Source organism: Hyla sarda, chromosome 2, assembly GCF_029499605.1.
Source record: "Hyla sarda isolate aHylSar1 chromosome 2, aHylSar1.hap1, whole genome shotgun sequence".
In the NCBI taxonomy this organism is placed as follows: domain Eukaryota; kingdom Metazoa; phylum Chordata; class Amphibia; order Anura; family Hylidae; genus Hyla; species Hyla sarda.
Genome location: NC_079190.1, coordinates 48,590,964 through 48,601,428, shown reverse-complemented (window position 1 = coordinate 48,601,428; position 10,465 = coordinate 48,590,964). Strand labels below are relative to the sequence as shown.

General features: G+C 42.9%; 1 protein-coding gene across 2 annotated transcripts in view; it reads right to left on the bottom strand.

Moving 5' to 3' along the window:
- FGF9 (fibroblast growth factor 9) overlaps nt 1–10,465 on the bottom strand; it is a 124,934-nt gene that overhangs the window by 57,251 nt on the left and 57,218 nt on the right. The window lies entirely within an intron of this gene.

Here is a 10,465-nt window from a genome sequence, read left to right as displayed (position 1 = left end):
CGCGTGTGTATTATACACACACAAAGACACAGCGGTTGGCACTATTGAACTTTTTATCCAGGTTTCTCCATTCATCACAGCATGCTAGCGGTTTCCCCAAACAGCAATCACCTACGGTCCTCCACACTGTGCTCAACCCCGTACAGACTCCAACATATGGCAACTGGAAGTAAGAAAGAAAATAGGGGGCACTTACGAGTCGGAGTCTCTTGAAAGGTGCAGACTTTGTCTTTTGTTCAGGTGCAGTTTAAAATTCCATAGCGCAGGACACCATAGTGCAGTGAACAGCTGCTTTCGTGCTGAAGGCTGGCGCTTCTTCAGACTACCCGTCTGAAGAAGCGCCAGCCTTTGGTGCGAAAGCAGCTGTTCACTGCACCACGCTGCCGACCCTGGCATCCTGCACTATAGAGTTTTAAACTGCACCTGAATAAAAGACAAAGGGGAAGATTTGCCTTCGCCTTTGGCTGTCCGGGCATCCTGGAAGTTGTAATTTTGTAACAGCTGGAGGAACACTGGTTAGAAAACCCTGTGGGAAATTTATCAAAACCTGTCTAAAGGGAAAGTGGAGCAGCTGCTCAAAGCAACCAATCAGATTCAATTTTACTGTTGTTGCTATGGGCAACTACTCTACACAGGTTTTATCAATAATAAATCTCCCCCACTATCCTAAAAACCTCTCCTTTACCTATATCTTAGGCTAGGTCCACATGTGCTTTGGAGGATCTGTTAGGAGCCTCTGCTGCAGGTTCGTTTCAGTAGCAGCATGAGGAAACAGGCCCGCTGCACGACAGGTACATGGCAGAAAATTTGCAGAATGTCCGCCCAGAAAACACAGGCAGACATTTGGCGGACGGCTCGGAATGCTCCGTCTCCATAGAAGGCAATGCATTTCAGAGCGGATTTCACCGTAAGAATTGACATGTCAATTCTTATGTAGGAGGCCGGAATCAGGATTTTCACAGTAGGATGTTTCACTGTGTGCACGGTGCAGCAGAATCCCATTGAATGCAAAATATTGAATTTAAAAATATTTAAACCGGAGACAAAATCGTGGTCAACCACGATTTTGTCTCCGGTTTAAAGACCATACTGCAACTGCATACGTGTTTTTTTTATTTTTTTTTTTTTTTTTAACATGGACGTTAATGGGAAACGCACATGTATACAGTTCCATACGGGAAACCGTATACGGTTTTTACTTTGCACATGCGCATTTGCATCCTAAAGTCCCCAACCAACACCCCTCCCATTAAAACTGGACCAAATTTTCAAAAAGGTATGTTTTTTTTTTTTTTTTTTTAATAAAAACGGACGGAACTGTATGCTCTTTTAAAAACATTATACGGTTTAAAAACGCATACGGTTTACTTTTTCCCCATACTGTTCCATCCAGGTTTTTTTGCCATACGGTTTTCTTTAGAAAAACTGATTGAAAACAGTATGACAAAAACGTGATGTGAACCCAGCCTAACTCTAGCCATATCCAGCTTCCTTACAAAATGGTATACCTGAAGATTATTTCAAAGAGAAATTGTCACATAATATGTGCGGGCATCAGGTTATAGAGCAGTAGGAGCTGAGCAGATTGATATATAGTTTTGTGGGGAAAAGATTCAGTGTAACTTACAACTTATAGTTTAAATCTCTATCCTTTATAAGCTTAGGAGTCCAGTGGGCAGTTCATAAAAGAAAGGCTTTAAGGACCACCCACTGGACTCCTAAGCCCAAAATGAGCAGTGATACAAGTTACACTGAATCTTTTCCCACAAAGATATATATCAATCCACTCAGCTCTTCCTGCTCTACAATATGGTGCAGAATAGATAGCATTTTCATGCTGGCAGGTTCACTTTAAAAATGTAAATTTGCAATAAAATGCAGTGAAGTATAATAAAATGAGCATGTGCTACCTATTCAATGTCAAGAAGCAAAATGCATCTGCTATAGAGAACACAGAGGAGAAAAGAAGACTGCAGTGACTGCAAACATCTGATCGCATCCACGTGAACGCTCTTGTCCCAACATTTAGAGGGCATCAAAATGGCAGCCCTGTAAAGATCCTATGTATAGATCTTTCTTTGAGTGAATCTGCAATATTCTGCAGTGGAACAGAATGAGGAGGCAGAAAAGAGGAGTGGTGCCCGGTGTCAGCATGCCAGGCTTCGTAAGCACAATTTCTCTACGTGGATGGGAGATGCAGCATTAAACCATTCTCTGTGCCCTGCGTCAGTAAATGGAGGTCACCTCCTCTCGTGACTTTGCCATTCTGCGTGTTCCTAGGTTTTCTTACTTTTTTTTAAATGCTGTGCATGCGGCGGTTCTGCTGATGCTAGAGGGGGACGCCCACTGTAAAGGAGTTATTGGATTTATAAAGATTACATATGCCCGACTGCATTACAGCATGCCACCCATACATTATCCCCTGCAGACATGCATTTTACTTCTTAGGATGGCCATAACATTTCCCTTATTCCCCTATGCCATCATGGTGCTGACACTCATGACCTCAGGCTGGCTTGACCTGGGACGACTGCCCCCACAATTAGATGGAAATCCCAGTCCTACGTTCCCATAGGAAAATTGCTTCCATCATAGCAAACTATATACCTGCTGTCCATCCAAATAGGGTTTCCTTTCCATTCTAGCATACTGGATATGAAGGATTTTGAATCATTAAAGTAGTGTTTCCCAACCAGTGTAGCTCCAGCTATTGCAAAACTACAACTCCCATCTAGGAGTTGTAGTTTTTGCAACAGCTGGAGGAACTCTGGTGGGGAAACACTGCATTAAAGGCATGTATCATGACCACTTTATATATAGCCAGTTATTTGTTATAATCTGACCTTTCCCTGCCAAAACAGCTCTATACTTTACAGTGTCTGTTAGATGTAGATGTCCGAACTATAGGGGGTGCAGAGGGTGTGGTTGCACCCAGGAAAGAAGAATAAGGGGCCCATAGTGTCTCTCTTTTCTATGGGAGAAGACCAGTGTTATAAATGAAGCATTATATCTTGGGGCCCTGTAGCAGATTCAGCATCTTCAAATTACAAGGAGTCAAAAAATATAAAAAAATATAAATAAAAAAATATAATAATAATAATAATAATTAATAAATAATAATAATAATAATAATAAAAAAAAAAAAAAATAAATAAAAAAAAAAAAAAAATTGTATACTGACATATTCTACCCAGATGAATAGGGGCCTGTTGATATATTTGATGTCTGAAACAGCCTTAGGGCAATGCCTTATAGCCCATAGCCTCTGTAAACTATTATTATCCCAACCAGGGTTCCTCCAGCATGTTGGGAGTTGTCGTTTTGCAACAGCTGGAGGCATCCTGGTTGCGAAACATTGCCTGAGGTTATGTTCACACGGTGGAATGTCCGGCTGGACATTCCGCAGACAGCGGGTCCCGGCAAACCATGCCAGCGCTAGGACCACTCACAAATGCCCGTCTCCCTATGCGGCAATGCATTTTCGAGCGGGTATAGCAAAAATAATTGACACTTCAGTTCTCTCTGCGGAGGCCGGAATCAGAATTTCCACGGCAGATGTTTCTGCCACGGAAATGCTGCTGTGTGCACAGTACAGAAGAATCCCATTGAAAACAATGAGACTCTGCTGCAACAGAATTTACTGAGGGAAAAAACCTTTCGCCGGATTCCGCCATGTGAACACAGCCTCAGCCAGTCATAATGCTTCTTCGATTAAAGTGCAGGCCATGCAGTAACAAAGTTATGCATGTTATGTTTAGGGCTGATACACACAGGCGTATTACTGCTCTATACAATCTCCAAGCTATATAATGCTGTAGAATAGTAGCCATATTACTGAGCTATTCTCCCGAATATTTCCCTAATCCAGTCTTTTATATGGACAACATACAGAGCGCCTACTGTTTAAAGCATGGAGCAGGAGTGCCTCCGTTCTGACATGTGCATGATGGCTTATATTGCATTGGAAGACTCCAATAATTTAGTGCCCCTTTAGGGGGGGGGGGGGCAAACATTCTCAATTCCTGCTCCACCTGTGATCAGGAGGACAGCAACACTTTACATACTCTTTAATTATGACATGTAATGAGGAATAAAACATATATAAAAGTCAACAGAAAAAATGTTACAAAAATATTTACAAATATTTATGAGGAAGAGCATATCTAACACCTAACTTTTTCGCACAAATAATAGAGTCATCTACACGACCGGTATAACAAATCCTCCTAGCTTAGATAAAGAATGTAACACCAGCTGACCAATACCAGTGTAAAGAGGTGCCTAAAATTTACCTTTTATTGGTTATATTAAAAACTATAAAGCAAACTCAGTGTTTCAAGTGCTGTATATATGGTACTACTTGCAATCATAAGAGCTGTTAAGAAAACTAATAAAAGATAATATCACTGCTCCGGAGTACTGGTATTAAATCAAAAGCACCTCATGGACAGCATAGGGCAGCTCATAAAGATGATCTATAAAAAAAAAATAAAAAAAATATCACTCCCTCAGTAATCCATTTAGGGTGACTGGTTCTCTCAACGCGTTTCTATCACCTTTTTCTCCAATGTCATCAGGGGAGATTTTGAGCTTAAGGAGTCTCAAATGCGCTGTCAGGGTCTGTTAGTTAAACCTGTAAAAACGAACTTGTACCAGACACTTGTAATAAATCAGTGGGTGTGCATTAGTGCAGTGGGGTAACAATAAATTTGTGGGCCCCCCTGCGAGATTTTTTGAGAAGGCCCCTAAGCTCCTCCCCCACAAGGTATGCCACGCCCACACCATTATACCCCACCCATCACAAATTACTCCGCCCATACTGATATGTACTGCCATAGGCATTTTCTATGGACTTATGAAGAGCATCTGTAGGTAATTCTTACATTTGTTTTTTAGTGTGGAGTTAGCTCTTAAAAAGGGTACTCCGGTGCTTAGACATCTTATCCCTTATCCAAAGGATAGGGGATAAGATGCCTGATCGCGGGAGTCCCGCCGCTGGGGACCCCGGGATCATGCACGCGGCACCCCGTTGTAATCAGTCCCTGGAGCATGTTCGCTCTGGGACTGATTTCCGGCGACTACAGGGCGGGCGGCGTGTGACGTCACGCCTCCGCCCCCGTGTGATGTCACGCTCCGCCCCTCAATGCAAGCCTACTGGAGGGGGTGTGATAGCTGTCACGCCCCCTCCCGTAGGCTTGCATTGAGGGGCAGAGCGTGACATCACACGGGGGCGTGACGTCACACGCCGCCCGCCCTGTAGTCGCCGGTAGTAAGTCATGGAACAAACACGCTCCGGGGACTGATTACAAACGGGGTGCCACGTGCATGATCCCGGGGTCCCCAGCGGCGGGACTCCTGCGATCAGGCATCTTATCCCCTATCCTTTGGATAGGGGATAAGATGTCTAAGCACCGGAGAACCCCTTTAAATTAGAAGTCAACAAAATAAGAAATTAAACCATATGGGCATATCTCCTGAAGTCAAGAGCCATTGAGGGTCCGTTTCATGCCCTCCTGCTGGAAACCAGTTCCGTGACTTCTATCTAAAGTAACCAGTGGCGCGCACTCGCGCAGTGGCGAAGAGACCGTCTGACTTCCAGCCCAGCGCGCTCATATCTTACACCTGTGTGTGTGAACATCGACACATCTGTAGAGGAATCTACAATGCCGGGTGTACCAGGGTGATCCCTCTACTTTGATGTACACTCCAGATGTGGCAAAACTATAACTCCCATGATGCAATGGGAGCCAAAGGCTGTCAGGGCATGATGGAAGCTGTTTTACAATAGCCGGAGAGCTACTGAACAGGTGGATCATAAAATAAGGAGGTCTATAGGTAGGTCTTGGCTCTACCTATAATCTGGTCAGTTCCCTACAACCTCCTATTCTCATTCCTATATTATGACAAGACTACAACACTGGATGTGCCGGGGGGGATTTTATACTTCGATGTTCCCCAACGTGTGACTCCCCATGCCTGATGGGAGTTGTACTTTTGCAACAAGGTAGGGAACACTGCCCGACCTTATCAGTTTAACATGCAATCCCCATGTGAATTCCTCTATCATAGTAAAGCTACAAGTCAGTGTGTGCGCCGAGGTGATCCCCTACTTTAATGGGGACTCTCCAGCTGTAGCAAAACTCATGGGAGTTGTCGTTTTTCAACAGCTGGAGGGCCGCAGGTTGGGAAACTATTCTCTCTTCTATCAGAAAAACACGTGGATTATAGATCAGTCCTGGCTCTACCCTAGGTGTTTCCCAACCAGAGCACCTCCAGCTGTTGCAAAACTACAACTCCCAGCATGCCCGGACAGCCAACGGCTGTCCGGGCATGCTGGGAGTTGTAGTTTTGCAACAGCTGGAGGCACCCTTGTATACCGTATAGACCAGCCAGCTCCCCTTTCAATCCACATTCACGTGCCAGGATGATCCCCTACTTTGGTGTTACCCAACAGGTGACTATCCAGCTGTTGCAGAACTACAACTCCCATCATGCATAAACATGGCGCTACCTACAAGACCGGCCAATTCCCTTCCAATACCCGCTTTCCTATAGCAATATCAGGATATTTTCCGGAACCAGACGGGATCATTCCAAGATTACATTGTGTCACCGCGATCCAACATTGTCACATTGTAGCAAATTATTATACAACATACGTAACCCTTTAACCCTACAGTGTAAACACAGCCATATTTATTGTATCAATTATTAATTAGTCTCCGCTAGCAACCGCAAAGCCGGCCCCGCCAGCATGCACCCCCCCCCCCCCATGTTAATAATGAGTTGTGACATGACGAGGCGTCGGGGTTGTCACGGCAACAATTACTTAAACCAATTAGCACCCATCCACATGTAAAACAAGGGGAGATAAGAGCTTTCAAGTCTAAAATGCTAATTTCCCATGCTGTAGGGTACAAAGTCACCAGAATGCAAAAGAAGCAAAAAGAAGAAGAAGAAGAAAAGAAAAAAAAAAAAAAAGTCGAAAACTTTACAGGTTCAAATCCAGAAATCCCGGCAGTCGCCGAATGACTGCAACAGATACATATTAACTAAAATGATAAAGAAGCGGCAGGAATGCTAAGGAAGGAGGAAATTCTCACCAGCGTGGTCATAATATGACATTCCTATAATACACAGGCCACTGTGCCTTTTATGATGTGTGCTCTGGTTAACACATTCACTGCCACATTGGAAAGCAAATAGCTTAAGGATGCCCTTAAAGCTGAACAGACCAAAAAAAAAAAAATAATAATAATAAATGGTATAATATGTATTAATAATAATAATATAATTAAAAATAATATTAAATAATAATGATAATAAATAAAAACCACTAACACACCAATATACTCAAACTTAAATATTTAGAATTAAAAAAAATTATATATATATTTTTTTAAATAATAAATAATAATAATAATAATAATAATAATAATTAAATAATAATATAATAATAATTAAAAAAAATATTTAAAAAAAATAAATTAAAAAATTAAAAACAAAATCACAACCACCCACCCACCCCTCAATATACTCATACTAGTAAGGAAAATTTAGGCTAGTGTTACACTGCAACTTTGTTCCCACACATGGCATCTCATGATGGTCAATGAGGTCAATTTGCGACCAAAATCGATGCATTTTTGGTCGCAAGCTTCACAGGACTTAGATAGCAGGTCACACACACCACGTTTCTACACATTCTAAACATTACTACATAGGGGAAAACGTTCAACCGTGCTACAAAGACTGAAGACAGGTAATCTGTCGCCTTTGTAACCAAGAACATAACTACTGACTTAACATTACTTTTAAAAAAAAACGCGAGCTACAGGCGAAACATCCTTTCCCACCATATGACCTATATCGCCAACAGTTAGCCATAGCCGTTACACGTTTAGTGCCAACATCTTACAATAATATTGCGCAAAAGTATATACAATACTTTAAAAAAATAAATAAATTTTTTAAATGTTGTCCTACATAAATTTTATAAATGGCTCAGGATTTACGCTATGACTTAAATCAGCTTTTGCGCCAATTAAAAAAAAAACGCCACTTTTTTTTTTTTTCTTTCTAACGCAAAAGTCCTTTCATCTATGACTGGCTTAAGGCTCATTCAAGTCCGGCAGAGTTTAAGTGATACCACAATGGATCCCATTTTGAAATAGGATCGTTCGTGGTATAAGGCGCTTAAATTGCGTTTTTTTTTTTTTTTTCCCTAACTGGCTTGGGTAGTATAAAATGGTAAAAAAATTTAATAAAAAAAATTAAATAAAATAAAGCCTTATTATAACTGATGCACTCAGTTGGGGGTCACTTTTTGCATAAAAAATAAATAAATAAAAATTAAAAATAACCTGATCCTTATGGAAGCGATGTGCGTGAACCCAGCCTAGTATAACTTTTAGAGATGAGCGAACTTACAGTAAATTCGATTCGTCACGAACTTCTCGGCTCGGCAGTTTATGCCTTATCCTGCATAAATTAGTTCAGCTTTCAGGTGCTCCGGTGGGCTGGAAAAGGTGGATACAGTCCTAGGAAAGAGTCTCCTAGGACTGTAGCCACCTTTTCCAGCCCACGGGACCACCTGAAAGCTGAACTAATTTATGCAGGATAAGTCATCAACTGCCGAGCCGAGAAGTTCGTGACGAATAGAATTTACTGTAAGTTCGCTCATTTCTAATAACTTTCCCCAGGGAATGATCTCTAAGTGCATAAAAAAAAAAAAATATATATAATATATATATATATATATATATATATATATATATAATCTGATCATAACTGATGCACTCAGTTGGGGGTCACTTTTAGAGAATATAATATATATATATATATATATTCTCTAAAAGTGACCCCCAACTGAGTGCATAAGTTATGATCAGTATAATATATATATATATATATATATATATATATATATATATACCTGATCCTTCTGGAAGTGATGTGTGTGAACCCAGCCTTGTATAACTTTCCCCAGGTTAAGATCTTTAAGTGCATTAAAATAAATAAAATCAAAGAAAAACCCTTCTCCGATTCAGGTCATTGCAATGCACACACTGTTTACCCCCCAATAGCTGAGCAGTCCCCGGAAGCTAACATGTTAATAAATGTCCTGTCAATTCCAAGCACTGGGAAATTGAGCGATTCCCGTAATCTCTGTAGTAGCGCCGCAGCTGCTGTCTCTTTCCTCTCTGCGGGCCGCCCCACGTGCTGGAGAAGCCGGCGGTGCTTAGGACCCGGCGGCCGCCCGGCACACACACTAGACACCTGCTGGAGGCGTGGAGCCCGGGCTGGAAGCAATGCAGACCATGCTCTTCTCCCCAATGTACCGTGCGCTGCAAACACCTCACTGCATCATGTCTGACCCTAATGGGGTGAGACAGCTGTGTGCATGCTGGATCACCCGTGGGGAGGAAGGAAAACAAAAGTAAGTCATGGGGCTGTGGGTGCAAAAAGCCTGGACCCCCCATCACACTAGATCAGTTTCCCAGCCGGGGTGCCTCCAGCTGTTGCAAAACTACAACTCCCAGCATGCCCGGACAGCCAAAGGCTGTCCGGGCATGCTGGGAGTTGTAGTTTTGCAACAGCTGGAGGCACCCCGGCTGGGAAACCCTGCACTAGATGGATTAAGTAACTCATACATGTCAAGGATAGAGCCCTGGTCACACAGGGTGCAGCCTGCAAGTACTTTCCATCACTGCACCAACATCCATATGCCACCCCCATCATCCATATGCCACCCCCATCATCCGAGGTCTCCAATAGCAATATTTCGATCTATAGCACAACTCAGCACACAGCTAAAGCGGCTGCACACAGTTCTGCCTCCAAAGCTGCAACCTTGATGGAACTTGTAGCAATGCAGAACAATGTCCCAGCAGCTGCTGCATCCCAAGAGTTAAATGGTTAAAGAAGAAGTGGGGGGGTTGTTGGGATGCTATGCGCCCTCCAGTCTCCAGCACTTAATGCTGAGTCACAAATAGCACCCTATAGAAGTATAAGCCAATGGTATGCCCTTTAAAATTAGTCTGTGGGTTTATCCCTGCACCCAGCACTGCAGTCACCCAGGAATTTGGGGTGGACAAAGCAAATGGCATCAAACATATGTGCTTTCTAAAAATCTGCCCCCCCCCAACCCAACATCACAGACCTCTCCAAATAGACCCTGATCCAGTGTTTCCCAACCAGGGTGCCTCCAGCTGTTGCAAAACTACAACTCCCAGCATGCCCAGACAACCTTAGGAACAGTGTTTCTCAACCAGGGTGCCTCCAGCTGTTGCAGAACTACAACTCCCAGCATGCCCTGACAGCCTTCAGAACAGTGTTTCTCAATCAGGGTGCCTCCAGCTGTTGCAGAACTACAACTCCCAGCATGCCCGGACAGCCTTCATAACAGTGTTCCTCGGTGTGCCTCCAGCTGTTGCAAAACTACAACTCCCAGCATGCCCTGACA